General features: G+C 46.5%; 1 protein-coding gene and 1 long non-coding RNA gene across 2 annotated transcripts in view; one reads left to right on the forward strand and one right to left on the reverse strand.

Moving 5' to 3' along the window:
* Positions 1-1,934: 1,934 nt before the first annotated feature.
* Positions 1,935-18,172, reverse strand: LOC133071321 (uncharacterized). The gene is made up of 3 exons (XR_009696405.1): positions 17,957-18,172; positions 4,189-4,425; positions 1,935-2,890 (listed from the first exon to the last, which is right to left on the reverse strand). It is a non-coding gene; the product is annotated as an uncharacterized LOC133071321 (long non-coding RNA).
* Positions 17,756-19,644, forward strand: part of LZTS1 (leucine zipper tumor suppressor 1) — a 65,595-nt gene continuing 63,706 nt past the window's right edge. Inside the window, exon 1 of the mRNA XM_061163940.1 lies at positions 17,756-17,990. The gene's annotated coding sequence lies outside the window, so the exon portion shown is untranslated. The remainder of the gene's footprint in view (positions 17,991-19,644) is intronic.

Consider the following 19,644-nt stretch of genomic DNA (forward strand, 5'->3'; position numbering starts at 1 on the left):
ATTATCAGTACTTAATAATAATGAAAATAAAGGCTCAGAGGGGTTAAGTAACTTTACTGAGTTTACACAGATAACAGCAGGAAGAGGGCAGGTGTTGATTAGGGTTTTTCTGACTTCAAATTCTCTGTCGCTCCAAGTGATCCCACTTGGCAAAAAAGAAGCTGGAAACTCTAGGAGGAGGGTGGAGAAGGGAAGAGGATGATGGTGGAAGCAGGCAGAAGGAGAAGGAACTGGTGCTCTGGGTTCAACATGGTAAGAGCCTCGGGCTTGGTTTTCTGGAGGTGGCATTAGGGTCAGTGCTCAGCATAAGGTGATGGGGAATGCCTGTGGACAAGTCTCAGAGCAGAGGTTGCCCAGGAATGGAGGGCCACCAGCAGGCCCTGTGAGAGCTTGTGCTTCAGGGCTGCCTGGAGGGTCCCTCACTCGTCTGGACAGAATTGAGGCACTGATCATGCGCCCCTGTACTGTGAATGATAGTGACCAACGGGGTCAGGGCTAGGTCCAATTCAACTGCAGGGGCCTGTGTAACAGCCATGGGCACACACAGGAGGGGGCTGGCCTTCTAGTTCTTGTTCCTGGTATTTCTGGACCCAGCCTCCCTCAAGCTCCTTAAGGAAACTGCTAAGAGCAGATTCTCCTGGTGGTCCAGTAGTTAGGACTTTGCCTTCCAATTCCAGAGGATGCAGGTTCGGTCCCTGGCTAAGATCCCAAATGCCTTGGGGCCAAAGTCCAGAACAGAAACAACAGAAGCAATATTGTAATGAATTCAATAAAGACTTTAAAAATGATCCACATTAAAAAAAAAAAAAATCTTTAGAATTGGGTGGAGAGGGAGGTGGGAGGGGGGATCGGGATGGGGAATACGTGTAACTGTATGGCTGATTCATATCAATGTATGACAAAGCCCCCCAAAAATAAATAAATAAATAAAAAATCTTTATTAAAAAAAAACTGCAAAAGAAAGATAAGGTTGGGTAGGGAACTCTACTTCTTTGATATGCAGTCTTTTTTTTTTTTTGATATGCAGTCTTCAGAACTGTCATTAAGAAATGAAACCTTCTGGGGGACTTCTCCGGCAGTCCAGTGGTTAAGACTCCATGCTTCAAGTGCAGGGAGCATGGGTTTGATCCCTGGTCAGGGAACTAAAATCCCACATGCTGCATGGTAAGGCAATGCAGGAGACGCAGGAGACTGGAGCTCAATCCCTGGGTTGGAAAGATCCCCTGGAGGAGGAAATGACAACCCACTCCAGTATCCTTGCCTGGAAAATCCCATGGACTGAGGAGCCAGACAGGCTTCAGTCCACAGGGTCACAAAGAGTCAGACATGACTGAAGTGACTGAGCAAGGCCAAGGGAAAAAAAAGAAAAAAAAATGGAATCTTTTCATTGTTATCAATGCTATCAAGCCTTGTCAGGTGGGAGTGCAACCAAAGGCAAAATCAAGGACTCCCACTCCTTCGTTCATACTCATTGTACAAAGAAGCTTGAGCCTCTGCTTCCATGAAGCACACAAGTTTGCACTTTAACAGCTTTATTGAGATTCATTCCCAGCTGGCTCAATGGGTAAAGAATCGGCCTGCAATGTAGAAGACATAAGAGATCATAGTTCCCTAACCAGGGATCAAACTCTTCTGCAGTGAAGCACGGAGTCTTAAATACTGGACGGCCAGGGAAGTCTTTCTTAATTGGACTGCTTTCTTAATCGGAGATATTAAAGACAAAAATATTCACATTGGTTGTTAAAGAATGGTAAGGCAGACTTTGTTTGGAGGAACTATCACAATAGATTATAGGAATTACTGCAATGGGAGTAAGGGAGAGACTGGGCTCAGCTCTGAATACAAGAAGAAAAAGTGGTAATTTATAGCCAAAGAGCAGTACTAGGGGTAGGGGGCTGGGGTGTCAGTGAATGGAAAATTACTAAGAGGACACATCAGGAGGAAGGGGAGATTTTCGTTAAATCATCCTAAGAGGATTCTTGCTGAAGGCTGTCTGCTGCTGCTGCTGCTGCTAAATCACTTCAGTCGTGTCCGACTCTGTGCAACCCCAGAGCCGGCAGCCCACCAGGGTCCCCCGTCCCTGGGATTCTCCAGGCAAGAACACTGGAGTGGGTTGCCATTTCCTTCTCCAATGCATGAAAGTGAAAAGTGAAAGTGCAGTTGCTCAATTGTGTCCGACTCTTAGCAACCCCATGGACTGCAGCCTACCAGGTGCCTTCGTCCATGGGATTTCCCAGGCAGGAGTACTGGAGTGGGGTGCCATTGCCTTCTCCGGAAGGCTGGCTAGGGTGATCATATATTAAGGATGGGGGATTCCGGCTAAACTGACTCAGCAACATTCATGCTAAAATTGGGCTCTTGAGAACATGACCAAGGACCAGGACTAGTTGAGAAAGAGCTCAGAGGAGACTGAATAAAGTCTGGTCAAGAAGTGAATCTTTGAGGATTTCCCTGGTGGTCCAATGGTTAAGAATCTGTCTTGTGATGCAGGGAACACCGGTTTGATCCCTGGTTAGGGAACAAATGTCCCACATGCCTCGTAGCATCTAAGCCTGCATGCAGTCAGTAACTGCTGAGACGAGTCAGTGATGACACAACAAAGGTCCCACATGCCACAGCTAAGACCTGAGGCAGCCAAATGAGTAAACAATTAAAAAAACAACAAAACAGGAGACAACCTTTGTCAGTGGTGTGGGGATACAGGGAGCGCCCACTGTGATAACCTATGTGCTTTATTAAGCAAACAAGCTTTTTTAAAAGTGAGATCGTTGTGGCTTGGCATTGGATTAATAAAACTCCTGAGGCTCTGAAGGAATTCCACCATCAGGGAGAGTCCAGGGTGCAGCCGCTGAAGGAATCCTCATTTGACACAAGCATCCTCTGGCTGAGTCTAGGCAGAGTAAGAGATAGAAGAGGATGAGTTTAATTTCTGTGAGCTGTAACTTATAAAAGCAAGAGAATTTGATTATGGAGATCAGCTTCTTTGAACTTTGACTTGGCGAGGAAATTCAGTCTTTGAACTTTAAATTCTCCCTGGCAATTCGATAAAGAGGGGCATTTATATTCAAATCTGAGGCATTCCTAAATTGTTGACATTTTATTATTGAATTGTCTTTACATAACTTGTAATTGGAAGGTTTTAGTGGGTCATTTAATTTTATTAAAGAACCTCTGATATGCTTTGTTAGAAAATATGGTCAGATATAATTTGGGATGGGAAAGGGAGTCATCTGTCAACCAGAGGTACAGAGGAGTCTTGTGCTTGTACAACTAGAGGATTGTTCTGATCATTTCAGAGCTTCTGAGGATAAACTAAACTGCCCAGAAGTCCCAGCAAGGTTCTCAAAGAAGCCATAGCTGGCCCCTGGGAAGTAGAGACTGAAGCGAGGAAGCACCACTGACCTAATTCAGGGTTGATTCCCAGTCTTGATGGGGAGGACCATATTCTTGGTTGACTCTTAGCTTAACGGTTAAGATCCATGGTTAAACATCTAGGGTTAATGGAGAGAAATACTTGTCCCCATTCCTTTTATTGCAATATAGAGTTATTCATTTTATTTTATTTTTATTGGAGTAGATGAACTCCTTATGGCCAAATTCAGACTAAATTGAAGAAAGTAGGGAAAACCACTAGATCATGCAGGTATCACCTAAATCAAATATCTTACGATTATACAATGGAAGTGACAAATAGATTCAAGGGGTTAGATCTGATAGACAGAGAGCCTGAAGAACTATGGATGGAGGTTTGTGACACTGTACAGGAGACAGGGATCAAGACCATCCCTAAGAAAAAAAAAAAAATGCAAAAAGGCAAAACGGTTGCCTGAAGAGGACTTACAAATAGCTGGGAAAAGAAGAGATGCAAAAGGCAAAGGAGAAAAGGGAAGATATACCCATTTGAATGCAGATTTCCAAAGAATAGCAAGGAGAGATAAGAAAGCCTTCCTCAGTGATAAGTGCAAATAAATAGAGGAAAACAATAGAACAGGAAAGACTAAAGATCTCTTCAAGAAAATTAGAGATACCCAGGGAACATTTCATGCAAAGATGGGCTCAGTAAAGGACAGAAATGGTATGGACCTAACAGAAGCAGAAGATATTAAGAAGAGGTGACAAGAATGCACAGAAGAACTGTACAAAAAAGATCTTCATGACCCAGATAACCACGATGGTGTGATCACTCACCTAGAGCCAGACTTCCTGGAGTGCAAAGTCAAGTGGGCCTTAGGAAGCATCACTATGAACAAAGCCAGCGGAGGTGATGGAATTCCAGTTGAGTTATTTCTTTTTTTTTTTTTCCAGTTGAGTTCTTTCAAATCCCAAAAGATGATGCTGTGAAAGTGCTGCACCCAATATGGTAGCAAATTTGGAAAACTCAGCAGTGGCCACAGGACTGAAAAAGGTCAGTTTTTGTTCCAATCCCTAAGAAAAGCAATGCCAAAGAATGCTCAAATTACCGCACAATTGCACTCATCTTACACGCTAGTAAAGTAATGCTCAAAATTCTCCAAGCCAGGCTTCAGCAATACATGAATCGTGAACTTCCAGATGTTCAAGCTGGATTTGGAAAAGTCAGAGGAACCAGAGATCAAATTGCCAACATCTGCTGGATCATCGAAAAAACAAGAAAGTTCCAGAAAAACATCTGCTTTATTGACTATGCCAAAGCCTTTGACTGTGTGGATCGCAACAAACTGTGGAAAATTCTTAAAGAGATGAGAATATCAGACCAGCTGACCTGCCTCTTGAGAAATCTGTATGCAGGTCAGGAAGCAACGGTTAGAACTGGACATAGAACAACAGACTGGTTCCAAATAGGGAACATAAGTGTCCATCAACAGATGAATGGATAAAGAAGATGTGATACATATACAAAATGGATTATTACTCAGTGATAAAAAGGGAGCAATGTTGGGACATTTGTAGAGACATGAATGAACCTAGGATCTGTCATACACAGTAAAGTAATTCAGAAAGAGAAAAACAAATACCACATATTAACACATATAAGTGTAATGTAGAAAAATGGTACCGATGAACCTATTTGCAGAGCAGAAGTTGAGTCACGGACGTATAGAACAGATATGTGGTCATGGGGACGGGGGGTAAATTGGAAAATTGGGATTGATGTTCGTGCACTGCCATGTGTAAGAGAACCTACATATAGCACCGGGAACTCAGCTCAGGGTTCCGTGACGACCTAGAGGGGTGGGATGTGAAGGGGGTGGGAGGGAAATCCAAGAGGGAGGGCATATATGTGTGCATACAGCTGATTGCCTTCACTGTATAGCAGAAACTAGCACAACATTGTAGAGCCATTATACTCCAATAAAAAAATATTTGAATTAATGTGACCTCTTCAGGGCCCCACACTCTATGGTGACCCTAATTAGACAGGTGTGGGCACACAGCTATAAGGATGATTAGTGATGGCATAGATTAGGCAGCCCCCTCAACATAGTTCCTGGATTCTCTGCACCTCCTACAGCATCACATTTACTGCACCCTCTTTTACTTCCTCAATGACCATATTCCCTACCAAGACTGTAAGTTTCATGAAGACGTATCTGTCTTGTTCACTGCCCTGTTCCTAGCACAGTGAAAAGCATGACTGGTTCTCTTGAAATATTTGTTGAATAAATAAGAAAATCATATTACATGAGTAAAATGGTGGTGGTGGGGTGCGGGGTGGGGGGGAACGGGAACGTTAAATTTGGAAATGAGTAATTCAAAATGGACCAGATTGTGATTTTTTAAATTCTGCAAGATTTTCAAGTGGAAAAGGGAATTTGTTTACTTGGGTTGCTCAATGAGCAGAATTAGCATGGTAGGGACTAGAGTACTGGACTGGTAGTCAGAACCCTGAGTTCTGAACACTGGGATTGAAAAAATAAGTAAAAGGATAGAGAATGGTAGAAGCTAAATTTCTCATAGTTGGAGTAGGAGGTTACAGATAAGGGGAAAAGAATAAAATGAACCATGTAGTTCTGGACTAGAGTCTGTGACATCAGTGGGAACTCTTATTTAGCTTAACTTAGGAACTGGTGAGTAATAGTGGAAATAACATAGACTTGTAGGGATACACAGTTTAATATATTACTACACACCTTTACTCTCTAGCACAGACTGTAAAGAATCTGCCTGCAATGTGGGAGACCTGGATTCAATCCCTGCATGGAGAAGATCACCCAGAGAAGGGAATGGTTACCCACTCCTGTTTTCTTGCCTGGAGAATTCCATGGACAGAGGAGCCTGGTGGGCTACAGTCCATGGGGTGGCAAACAGCTGGACACAACCGAATGGCTTAATTTTTTTTTTTTTCTTTTTTACTTTCTAGCCCTGACAGTGCCTAAAGGCAATGACATTCCAATTTCAAAACAATGAGCAGATTAGAGCAAATGCTGGTTTACCATTCTCCAATAAAAGGATTCAGGGATCCTTGTTGAGATGACTGACCTGACATAAAAAACAATGAAATGATGCCATGTGAAGCAACATGGATGGATGCAGAGATTGTCATACTAAGTGAAGTAAGTCAGAAAGAGAAAGACAAATATCATATGATATCACTTATATGTGGGATCTAAAATACAACACAAATGAACAAACTATTAAACAGAAACAGACTCACAAACACAGAGAACAGTCTTGTGGTTGCCAAGGAGGATGGAGGTGGGAGAGGGATGGATTGAGAGTTTGAGATTAGCAGATACAAACTCATATATATAAGGTGGACAAACAACAAAGTTTTACTATATAGCACAGGAAACTATATTCGATATCCTGTGATAACCCATAACGCAAAGAATACGAATGGAAGAGAATATGAAAAGAATATGTACATATGTGTACATATATATAGCATAGTAATTCACTTGTACATGTATATACATATGTATATATGTTTATATATATGTATACATACATATACATATACACATACACATATGTATACATATATACATATACATATGTATACATGTGTGTACACATATACAACATATATATACATATGTATACACACATATATACATATGTGTGTACATATACACATATATACATATACATATGTATACATATGTACAAGTGAATTACTATGCTGTACAGCAGAAGGACTGATGCTGAAGTTGAAACTCCAGTATTTTGGTCACCTGATGCGAACAAGTAGCTCATTGGAAAAAGTCCCTGCTGCTGGGAAAGGTCCCTGATTGAGGGAAAAGTCCCTGATTGAGGGCAGAAGGAGAAAGGGGCATCAAGAGGATGAGATGGTTGGATAGCATCATCAATACAAAGGACATGAACTTGGGCAAACTTTGGGAGATGGTGAAGGAAAAGGGAAGCCTGGCGTGCTGCAGTCCTTAGGGTCGAAAAGAGTCGGACACAACTGGGCGACTGAGCAGCAGCAGCAGCAGAAATCAACAGGAGGCTGTAAGTCAACTCTACTTCAATGTGCTTTTTAAAAAATCATACCTACCCTTCCTACATTAAAAGTTTGGCAAAGATCAAACAAGAGAATGTTTGAAGTTCAAAAGTATGAAGTGCTCTACAAATAGATTTAGTCTCTGCTCTGTTGAGAAAAAGGAAATCTTGAAGGCCCACATCTGATGCCTGGGCCAAGATTCTGTCAATCTAAAACAAGGGTGTTTTTCCTCAAATCCCCCTAGACATCTCAGAGATAGTTTGCACTTCTCTCTGTCTCCCTGCCTGGTGATAACAGGGCTGTTAATTTGTTTTTTTAGTTGTGGTGATTTCACTTGCTACATAAATGTCAAGTTCCACTTGGGTAGAAGTTAATACATAATGTCTTCCCTTCCCTCACGAGCACAATCCTGTTAAATTATCCCTTTATGGGCACATTGATTTTTTTTTTTTTTTGCTTTTCAGTTTTAAGTGCTAAAAATAGCATATTCTACCCCACTGCTTTACTGCTTTCAAGGCAATGAGAATGTGCCTGCCATGGTAAAGTTGACTGTTCTTCAAGATAGCAACAGCACCGCCAAATGGGCATTTATCAAGGGCAGCCTGACAATCCCAAATAACCATACCTTTGCAGCCTTTCATTCACAATTCCCTGTAACCTTCATGCAAGCTAAATGGAAACACAAGATAGGTTTTATTATTCCTATTATATTGAGAAGGAAAACTATGGTACAAAACAATTAAATGCCTTTGTAAAGTGCCTTGGGCTTCCCTGGTGGCTCAGTGGTAAAGAATCCACCTGTAATGCAGGAGACCCGGGTTCAGTGTCTGAGCCAAGAAGATCCCCTGGAGAAGGAAATGGCAACCCACTCCAGTCTATTTGCCTGGAGAATCCCATGGAGAGGAGCCTGGTGGGCTACAGCCCATGGAGTTGCAAAAGACGTGAACCTGACTTTGAGACTAAACAACAACAATACAGTACCTTGATCCTACCAGGGCTGGATCTAAACCTACAAATCTGGCTTCCTGTTGGCCCAGTTCTCTTACTCCTGTATCTTCAGACACTTTTCAATGACTTTGCCTTTCCCATCGGTTGACTGTACTCCCAATCCACTCTTAGGATCGTGGCATGCAGACTTTTCAATCCTGACCAGTCTTGCTAGGAAAGGCTTTTTCATGGCACCTTCTCAGACAACCCAAGGGAGCCCCAAGCAAAGAAAGTGTCTCAGAACAAGAGGATGTAACCAGGAGAGCAGGCGTGTCTCTGTTGTGAAATTTCAGTGTTTGGTTCTTACAGTTGATCCGGAATACTGGGCAACAGGCACCAGTGAGGGGCTTACAGTCTCCCTGAGACGGGAGGAAGCTGAGTTAGAGCTGCGCCCTCCAAGTGTAGACAGTGACTTTCAACTCAAAAGCACTTTCACACTGTCACCTGATTTGATCTTGGTAATAACTCAGTGAGATGTGTGTCAGATGGGAGTGGGGGGCGGGGCTGAGTGGGAGGAGGGGGAATCTCTCCACTTTACAGGTAATCAGCTGAGGTTAAATGATATTCATGGTCATGCAGCTAGACAGAGATACTCATGAACTCTGGCCTTTGGAAAACAACACTAGAAGATGCTATTTTGTTCATAAATAAATCTCAAGGATTGACTCACATTTACAGGGATTTATTTGGAAAGGCTCTTTTTGGTCTCCCAGAAATAATACCACAGAGGTAAACACTGTCCATTATTCTCTCTCTGCAAAAGGCTGACTCTGCACTATTTTTTTTTTTTTTTAATTTTTGTTTTATGTTGGAGGATAGCTGATTAACAATGTTGTGGCTGGACAGGAGCAAAGGGACTGAGTCACACATACACATGTATCCGGGGCTTCCCTGCTGGCTCAGACAGTGAAGAACGTACTTGCAGTATAGGAGATCCGGCTGCGATCCCTGGGTTGGGAAGATCCCCTGAAGAAGGGACTGGCTACTCATTCCAGTCTTCTTGCCTGGAGAGTTCTGTGGACAGAGGAGCCTGGTGGACTGTAGTCCACAGGGTCTTTAAGAGTCAGACATGGCTGAGTGGCTGAGCGCAGCGCAGCATACGTGGATCTATTCTCCCCCAGACTCCCCTCCCATCCCGGCTGCCACTGATCCTGCCGTATAAACGGTAGGTTCACTCACACTTTTCCTTTCAAGGCCAGGGAGGCCCCCTTTCCCTAGACCTGGCCTTTCCACGCTGGGAATGTTTGTTCTTAGCTCTTAAACCAGTGAGACTTCCCCATGCCAGAGGTAGCGGGACTTTCCCAGAAAGCCCTCTTGGACAAGAGCCCCCACTGTCTGTTCCTCCCTCTGCACCTCAATGCAGGGCTCCTCACCTTCTCCAGCACCCCTTCATCACCAGCGCGGCAGCCTGCCAGTCCACACCTCCCGCCTTCTTGGCAAGCAGCTGCTCCCTCCACACAGATTAGGTCCAGGGGCAGGCCAATAAAATGCAGGTCTCCAGGGAGGGGAAGCTGGAGACGCTCCTCTGAGAGGCCGGCAGGGTGGCCCCATTGAACCCTCTTCCCCTCCCACTGTGGGGCGGTGCGGGGGTGGCGGGGAACCTCAGCACTGCTAGTTGAAACAGGATTCCCCCTCCCCTCCCAGCAGCCAGGCTTTAAATAGGATTAATGAGAGAGAACATTCTAAACACTGCTCTGTGAGGTTCCAGAGCCGGCAGCCGGCTACTTCCTCGCAAGCTGCCATTTTGGACCCATTCCCTGGGCTGCCCTCCTAACTTCCAGCAACTTCTTTCCCACTGGGCATTACAGCTCTCTGCTCAGAACCTCGCTTCATGGAGCTCGAGGACAGATGAGTGTCGTCCACCCACCGCTTGTGCCAGGAGGTGCCCTCTGCTGCATTCCCTGAGACTGATTATCTTCTGGGAGAAAATTCAGACCTTAGGGAAGGGGTGGGCAGCAGTGGAGCAGAAAGGGAGCGGCCCTAAGCTGTGGAGGACGAGTCATGTTCACCCTGGTGTGAAGGGCTCTTTCGTGTCATGGGGACGTCCCTGGCGGCCCAGTGGCTGAGAAGCCACCTTGCAGAGCAGGGGATATGGCTTCCACCCCTGGTCGGGGAACTAAGATCCCGCATGACGCAGAACAACTGAGCCTGCAGGCCTGGAGCCCAGATTCGGTAACTAGAGAGTCCATGTGCCACAAGGAGAGATCCTGCACGACGTGGGGAAGATGTGTACTGCATGCTCAGTCGCTTCAGCCTTGTCCGAGTCTTTGTGACCCACATGGACTGTAGCCCGCCAGTCTCTGTCCATGGGATTCTCCAGGCAAGAGTACTGGAGTGGGTTGCTGTGCCCGCCTCCAGAGGATCTTCCTGATACAGGGACCAAACCCCCCTCTCTTACATCTCCTGCATTGGCAGGTGGGTTCTTTACCACTAGCACCAACGTGGGTTGGTTGTGTGCTGCAACTAAGACCAAAAAAATCAATTAAAAAAAAAAAAAACAAAAACAATTACAGAACCCACAGAATTGTAGCTGTTTGTTTTGGCCACACCTTGAGGCCTATGGAACTTCCCTGACCAAGGATCGAACCCGCCCCACCCCCAAAGCAGATCTTAATCATAGGCCCACCAGGGAAGTAGTGTAGATATTATTTTAATCACCTGTAATTTTTCTTGCATCCCTCTCTGTGGGATTATAGTGTTAAAATCACTCAAAAGTTCCAGAAGCAGAGGACATGGGAGCAAGAGACTTGACCAAGATCACGTAGGGACTGAGGGCAGAGTCTGATTCAAACTCAAGGCTCCAATTGCAATCGATAGACTCAAAATGCTGTTCTCGGCACTTCCCTGATGGCGTAGTGGATACAAATCCACCGGCCAATGCAGGGGACACAGGTTCAATCCCTGAACCAGGAAGATCTCAAATGCCTCAGAGCAGCTAAGCCTGTGCACCAGAACTGCTGAAGCCCACTCACCCTGGAGCCTGTGCTCTGCAACGAGAAGCCACTGTAATGAGAAGCCCGCGCCCACGATGAGGAGTAGCCCTTGGTCTCTGCAATTAGAGAAAGCCAGTGTGCAGCAGCAAAGATCCAGCACAGCCAAAAACCACGAATAATAAATTCTTAAAAATGTTGTTCTCTTTTCCACTTCACCATGCTGAATGGGTTTTGGGCCAAATCATGAGGATGTTTTTAATTGGAAGAAATAGGGTAGAAAAGACCCTGGGCTTCTGATGGGGGGCGGATAGGTGGCACCGAGAGCAACAGCAACTGAAAGGTTTCCCTGTACGTGGGATGCTGGGCTCAGCACGTCACAGGTGTTGATGCATTAAACACTCAAGGCGACTCTGTAAGGCAGGTGTAACAGGGAACTTCAAGCAAACTGAGGCTCTTTCACAGGAAAAATTAGTTCAAGATCACCAAGAGCCTCTTCTTGCCAAAGTGCTCACATGGCACCTGCAGCTGTCCTTTTTTGCTGCTCCCAGCCACCTTAGGTAAAAAGAGTCAGAAAATGCCAGAAGCGGCCTCAGAGATCACCTCGTATAGCCACTTGCCACCTTTCCTTCTCTGCCCCCTTTCTGTCCTCCTCTATTTCTGGAGCTGGTGAGATGGAGGCCTTCTCAATCATTCTGGGAAGGAAAGCAAAAGGAATGGTCAGCATGGAGCAAATACAGTGAGTCTGGGAATAAAGACAAAATATAGGGTGAACACCTAAAGAATTCAATACACAAAGTAAAGGCAGTGAAGTTAGTCCCAGAAGATGGGAGGGAAGAATGGCAATACTACTTGAGGGGTGGAGTGACCTGGAGGATTCAGTTAGAAAGCCAGGCAGGGGACTTCTCTGATGGTCCAGTGGCTAAGACTCCATCTCCCAGTGCAGGGGCCTGGGCTTGATCCCTGGTTGAGTAACTAAGATCCCACATGCCACAGGGCAGCTAAGTGACACAACTAGAGAAGCCCACACGCCACAGTGAGAAACCCACATACAGCAGTAAACAAAGATCCAGTATACACCCCCCTAACCCCCACACACACCCAGAAAAGAAGAACCCCAGGCAGGCCAGCAGGAGCTCAAGTCCAGGGCAGGTCCCAGGTGACTGGTCTTGATGCCACCAACTCTTAGGGGACAGCATCAGCCTTTCAGTCTGGGCCTCTCTGAACTGCTTCTTCAGAAATAGCTAAGTAAATGTGTAAATTCTATTTCAGCACACAGGGTCTCAAAAGCCTCTCTGCTTTTTTTTTTTCTCCCCCCTGGGTGCAGGAAATGAGCCTGGCAACATGCTCCATAGGGGAACTAAATGATTTCCCAGAAGTCACGGTCTCATATGCTCTATTTGCTTAAATGAGTTGAGGGCTACAAGCAAATGTGGGCTTGACGGGGCCCATTTACCGAAGGCCTCCCTCAGTACTCTCAAAGGTCATGCCAGCTTCTTTGTCTGCCTGTCGTTCCTCAGCCCTGGGGAGGAATCAGCCCAAAGCCAATTAATCCATTAGTCACCACCCATGGGCCAGCAGGCTGAGTGTTACGAGGGAGATAAAGAAGTAAGAGTTGGTCCCTGCCCTCACTTAGTCATTAAGTATTTGTGGAAGGCCCTCTCATGGACTAAGCATTGAGCTGGTCACTGAAAAATCTAGTAGGAAAATAAGGTGCATTCACCTAAAACAAGAAAGCGCAAGTAACAAAGTGTGTAAGAAGGAAAGCAGAGCAGGAGATGGACATGACACAAACTGACAGGACTTCCAATTATGGAGTGGGAGTATGGGATGCAGGAGGGCAGGGTCAGGGCTTGGGGAGGGCCTTGAAAGACACTTCCATTCTGCCCTGAAGGGAGGCAAGGGCATGGTGGTGGCCTTGATGGAGGTGGGGAAGTTGTGTGGAAGTAAAAAGACATATCTGTTGGGAGGAGGGAGGAAAAGGAATGCACAGGTAAGAATGAGGCACACTGCAGAGATGCTAAGAAAGAAATTTAAACTTGATGGCGGAGCGCTTCCTTGTGGCTCCATGGTAAATAATCCATCTGCAATGTAGGAGACCCAGATTCAATGCCTGGGTTGGGAAGATCCCGTGGAGAAGGAAATGGCTACCCACTCCAGGATTCTTGCCTGGAAAATCCCATGGACAGAGGAGCCTGGCGGGCTACAGTGCATGAGGTGGCAAAGAGTTGGACATGACTGAGTGACTAACACCTTCACTTTCACTTACACTTTGGGGCAAGTTACTTAGCCACTCTAAGCTATAGTTTCTTCACTTGGAAAATAGAAATAATAATGATTTCTACAACTAAGTAAGATAATGTATATAAGATGCCCAGCCAAGTAGAGGGATGAAATAGACAAGCAACGATTGTCAGTTCTCGCCACAGTTTCCCCCTTCTCCCTTGAAGGCAAGAGATACAGCTATGTCCCAATATCTATTCCACTTCCAATCCCTTGGTAAAAGCCAACCAAAATAATCTCATTGGATTTGCCAATGACTGCTTGCTGATGTGGCTAAGCTTGTTCAGTGTCAGCAGGAAAGACTTCTCTCACCTTTCAGGAAAGGCTTTCTTGATCCTAGGAAAGAGATGCAGAAACAAAGGTACTTGAATCCTCAAACTATTGCTGGATTTTGGGTGTGCCAGCGGGACTGAAAGATCCAGCCTGTAGTCCTAAACAATCATTCTGAGGGCAAAGCACTTACTCTGAAGATACCAAACCAGGAAATGGAGACCTGATCTCTGATGATATTGTGAATCCATGGTATGCACTAACCTGGGAGCTGATCTCTTCACTTATTCATTCATGAGTTTTTTTTTTCCTTTTGTTTAACCCAGTTTGATTCAAGCTTTCCTAATACTGTAAGGAGAAACAAAGTGGAAACATCTGCCTGCTTCAGACTTTTAGACAAACTAGTCCAAACCCTGGAAGACAGATTCCCTAGCAGGTGATATAGCCCAGAACCTTTCAAAGCGAGGATGCTGAATGAGAAATAGCTGACCATCTCCTATTGAAAATAGTGTTGGGATAGGAGGAATCAAATCAGAATATTTTCTTCTCAGTTTTTTCATAATCTAGTTTAACCTTGATTTACATTGAAGCATTTGCTAAACAGTTATCTTGTGAGTTTTGCTGGCTGGTGGCTGGACAAAACCTCTTCACACTAAAGCTAGTTAGTGCCGTTTGAGTGGGCTTCCCCGGTGGCTCAGCAGTAAAGAATCCTGCAATGCCAGAGCTGTGGGTTTGAACCCTGGGTCGGTAAGATCCCCTGTAGGAGGGCATGGCAACCCACTCCAGTATTCTTTCTCGGAGAATCCTGTGGATAGAGGAGACTTGCAGGCTACAGTCATAGGGTCAGAAAAAGTTGGACACAACTGAAGCAACTCAAAGTGCATGAACGCCATTTGAACCCTTTGCTTTAGCTGAGGTGACCGCTTTACTGTTCTCTGCTCAGGGGAAGGCTGCCTGCCTGTGGTCTCCACTGCCCAAACCAAAGCACATCTGGCACTGGATCAGCCTCGCAGTTGCTGAGGCAGGCACAGGAGCCATGCCTTACCACCCTGGTGTCCCAGTGAAGCTGGGCCAACCTCTTATCTTGCTCTTTGTCTTGGTTTTCCTTTAGGTGAAAGAATGGGGTGGACATATTTCCTAAGGTGACTTGAACATCTTAATGGAGATGAGTCATCCCAGGATAGGAATTCTGAGGTCAGCACATTCTCCCTAGGGCCTCAAGGAGTCTTTGTTCCCTCCACAACTTCCCTGCTTTCCTGAATAGGAATATAGGTTAAGAATTCAGAATAATAATATAATAATGTCAGATAATAATGTCACCGATGATAATGATGGTGATAACAATAATGCTAAACAGTTTCTGGAAGTCATGTAGTACTTTCTAGGAAAGGACAAACACTATTTGCATTTTATCTAACTTGTTTTCTTAACAGGTAGAGAAGTCAAGGAAGAGATGGCCCTCTCAAAGCACAGGAGTTTAGTGATATCCAGAGATGCGAGATGTAAGGTGCCCGGAGATGTACAAGTAAGAAATGTAAATTCTGGTTCTAAGAGCTTCACATCCTGGAGGGAGACAGGACATTGGTTGGGCATTTTCTAAGATCAGGAGGCATTGGCTTTGCCTGCAGGAAAGCCAACCTACCCCTGCTTCCCTAGGCTAGCTGGAAGATAGATGGAGTAGTAGAAGCCTGTTGATCCATTAAAGCTTTTCTCAATGCTCTGCTGCATGCTAACTCACTTCAGGTGTGTCCAACTCTTTGCAACCTCATGGACTGTAGCTTGCCAGGCTCCTCTGTCCATGGAATTCTCCAGGCAAGAATACTGGAGTGAGTTGCCATGCCCTTCTCTAGGGGATCTTCCCAACCCAGAGATCAAACCCATGTCTCTTATGTCTCCTGCACTGACAGGTGAGTTCTTTACCACTAGCACCACATGATCTAGCATAATAATATTTTCTCACCTGCTTTAAGAGATTACCCAGCCTCAGTTAAGTACAGTCATCCTTTCTTACCTCCCAATACAAAGCCCTGAATTTTTAGACTCAAAATAACATTAAACTGTTATTTAACATTTTTTACTTTTCTTACCACTTTGATTTCAATAATCCTTTTCATATTTGCATCACTGCCACAGACAGGACAAATATTATTAGGCTCATTTTACTGATGAGCAAACTGAGTCTTAATAGGGTGACAAGTTTGAAAAAGTGGGACTAGATGTGAATCTTTTGTATATGAGTTCATTCCTCTCTCTGCAACATCATCCTGCCTTCCACCATAGAATTTATTTAAGTACTTTTTGAGTGCTTGCTGCATACTAACAATGTGCTAGGGATTTAATGTCGAATAAGAAAGATGTTGGGCTTTGAACAAGAAACTCACAGGAGAGTTGAAGATAAACAAGAAGTCAGGCAGTTATTTAAATTGTGATAGGAGAAAGTACATTGAAAAAAGCAGATGTGCTTCTAGCTCAGACCAGCTGTCTGGTTACTGGGCCATGGGCTTGGTCCTCTGTGGCCAATCTGAGGTCCTAGAGCTGAGTAACAGAATAATAAGCTAGAAGAGTAAGCCATTTGAACCTCAGATAATGAGTTGATGAAGATGGCAGGGAATATTTTATAAGAGCATAATTTGTGACCCAGTTTTCTAGACTCACCTCAAGCAAGGGAGAGCCTAAGAGAGGCAGAGGGCCAAATGGGATAGCCAGGGCCTAGGAGGGGAATACACCTTCACTAGACAAAGGAAGAGGAGCCACAGTGAGAACCTCACCAGAGGTTTCAGAGGCAGACACACCCAGGCATTGCATTTCCATACCCAACAGCTGAATCAGGAAGCTAATTATGGCCTCGTACTTCAGGAGACCACATTCCTGAGGCTTTTATGACCACACACACGCACACACACTGTACCATCATGGCTCTCCTCTCTCATTCTTCATCCTTACTTCTGCCCCCATCCTCCATACACCCCACTTTATCTCTGAAGCTTCCTTGCACAGGGGGTTTCTATTCTTCCATACTGTTTCTGGATTTCACCTCTCCACACATCACCACTCTGCCTAGACCCTTTGCCTAACTCAGTCCTTCTAAGTGGGCTGTACATCAAACCCTAGAATGCATTTTAGGTCTTAAATTTTGTCAAATAGAGAATGACTTTTCCAATGAGGGATGAGTACATACAAAGGTGGGTAAGAAGTGTTGTCTGAGAAAACTGAGTAACCAGTCTTGGGGTTGACACAAAGAAATTGTAGTATTACTTATAATAGCTGTTATGTATATGTACTTTCATGGCAGCTATTATAAACAATGCTACAATTTCTAATAGTTGCCATGTATATGCACTTTCAGGGCTTCCCAGATGGCAGTAGTGGTAAAGAACCTCTTTGCCAATGCAGGAGACATAAGAGATGTGGGTTCAATCCCTGGGTCAGGAAGATCCCCTGGAGAAGAGAATGGCAACCTGCTTCAGTATTCTTGCCTGGAGAATTCCATGGACAGAGGAGCCTGGTGGGCTACAGTCCATAGGGTCGCAAAGAGTCAGACACCACTGAAGCGACTTAGCATGCACACATATGTACTTTCCACGTGCTTGCGTGTGTGCTAAATAACTTCAGTGGTGTCTGACTCTGCAACCCTGCGAGCAGGTCGAGGGCAACCCCAGCTGTCAGCTGGGAACAAAGGCCGCCGAGCCGCTAGGAAGAGCCGCCGGCAGCCCCAGCCAACGAGCGGCGCCGGCGCCGGCCCCGCCCCGCCCCGCCCCGCCCCGCCCCGGCCAATGAGCGGCGCCGACCCCGCCCCGGCCCGCCCGCCCCGCCCCGCCCTCCCGCCCGCCCGAGGCTCCGGGACCCGCGCTGGGGCCGGCGCTCAGGGACCCAGCGAGCGGGCGGGCGGCCGGGCGGGAGAAGGGCGGCGCCGGGCGGGAAGCGAGGTAGAAAGTTACTCTGCTCGCCTCATCTAGCGAGCCGGAGCTGCGAGCAATCTCGGGACCCGCCCGGCCAGCGCGAGAAGAGAGACGCGAGCACATCGCCAAACACACTGGAAAAGAAAAAAAAAAAACAAACAAACCCTGAAGTCAGCCCCAGGCGCAGGGACAGATAAGGTGAGGTGGACGGGGTCTCGCTCAGTCCGCAAGGAGGGAGCCGGGCTCCGGGGAAACTGCGCTCCCCGCGGCGTGCCAGCGCGTCAGTCTGTCTTTGTCTGTCTGTGCCGGCGTCTGTCCAGGTGTCTTTGTCTCCGCATGTGACTGTCAGGGTCTCCCCTCTGCCCCGGCGCGTGCGGCGAGTCTGGTCCCCGCCTGGAAGAAAGAAGGGTGCGCCCGTCCTTCCGGCTTTGTCTCCTACAGACCGGGTTTATCCACTCCCCGTCCCGAGTCTGGTCTGCGGGGGCAGAGGTGTTGGGTGACACCGAAGTCCAGAAATGAGGAAGCGGGAGATGGACGAGCAGGGTCTGACAGCCGCGGCCGGGCCACTGAACTTTGCTGTCTGGAACTTTGGAGATGGGCTGTGTGTGTCCGCACTGGTGGCAGGGACGCGGGTGCAGTTGGAAGTATAGATTGTTCCACTGAAGGAATAGGTCACAGAGGCCGAGATCGATAGAGAAGGCGGGTGATGAACCTGGGTATTTAAGTGGCCCCCTGCCTGCTTGGGGCTTCCCAGGTGGGGCTAGTGGTAAAGAACCTGCCTGCCAATGCAGGTTAGTGGTAAGAGACACAGGTTCCATCCCTGGATTAGGAAGATCCCCTGGAGGAGGGCTTGGCAACCCACTCCAGTATCTTTGCCTGGAGAATCCCACGGACAGAGGAGCCTGGAGGGCTACAGTCCATGGGGTCACACAGAGTCAGACAGAGTGAAACAACTTAGCACTGCCTGGAGTCATTCAGCCAAAGCAACACACACACAGTCTCACACCTACACACACATCACATTCATTTCTTTCTCTCACCCACCACAGGCAGCCAGCCCCTCGCTCTCTCCCCACTCCCCTACACACACACACACACACACACACACACACACACACGCACACGCACACACACACACACACACACACACACACACACACCCTCTTCCACAGGCTTGACTCCAGCCCTCAGAGAACAGAACTCAGCAGCAACATGCGCCAACCACTGCGGGCTTTGCAGCTCTCGCTCCAGGTGAAAAGGACTAACTGGGGAGGGCCTGGGCAGTCTGCTTGCCCACGACTGTGTCACGCCCAGGAAAGTGCTCCTGATTCCTTGACTTCAGGGCCCTAATTTCCCAGGAATGAGGAGTACTTAGGGTGCTGAGCATCTGAGTGTCTGGGTCCTTCCTCTGGCCTTCCAACCACATCCCCTCGCTGCCCCTCTGTTCTGGTCTTGGGTGCTGGCAAACTAGTAAGGAGGCACCTCATCCTGGAGAGCCCTTGGCAGGAGCTGTGGGAGGTAAGGATCTCCTGCAGCCTCCTGGTGGGAGCTGAGGTGCCCTGCTTGAGAGATAAACTGTCTGCTTGGCACTTCTTCCTGCGTCCTGAAAAAGAGCCTGTGTGTAGGGGCAAGAGAGCGTTTGTAACCTGAGCTTCCTCTGAGTTCAAAAACAATTTTCCCTGGGCATGTTGGGGGAAATACATGTGCTGGAAGTCTGTGGGTATATGTACACACATGAAGATGTGTAGCAGAGACAGTGATTACAGGCAGGAAGGGTGTTTATGTTCAGGGGTGGAGGAGAGTGGAGTCTATGGTTGAAGTCTGTGGACAGAGGCATACATGCTAATCAGAT

The sequence above is a fragment of the Dama dama genome, chromosome 16 (genome assembly GCF_033118175.1).
Source record: "Dama dama isolate Ldn47 chromosome 16, ASM3311817v1, whole genome shotgun sequence".
NCBI lineage: Eukaryota > Metazoa > Chordata > Mammalia > Artiodactyla > Cervidae > Dama > Dama dama.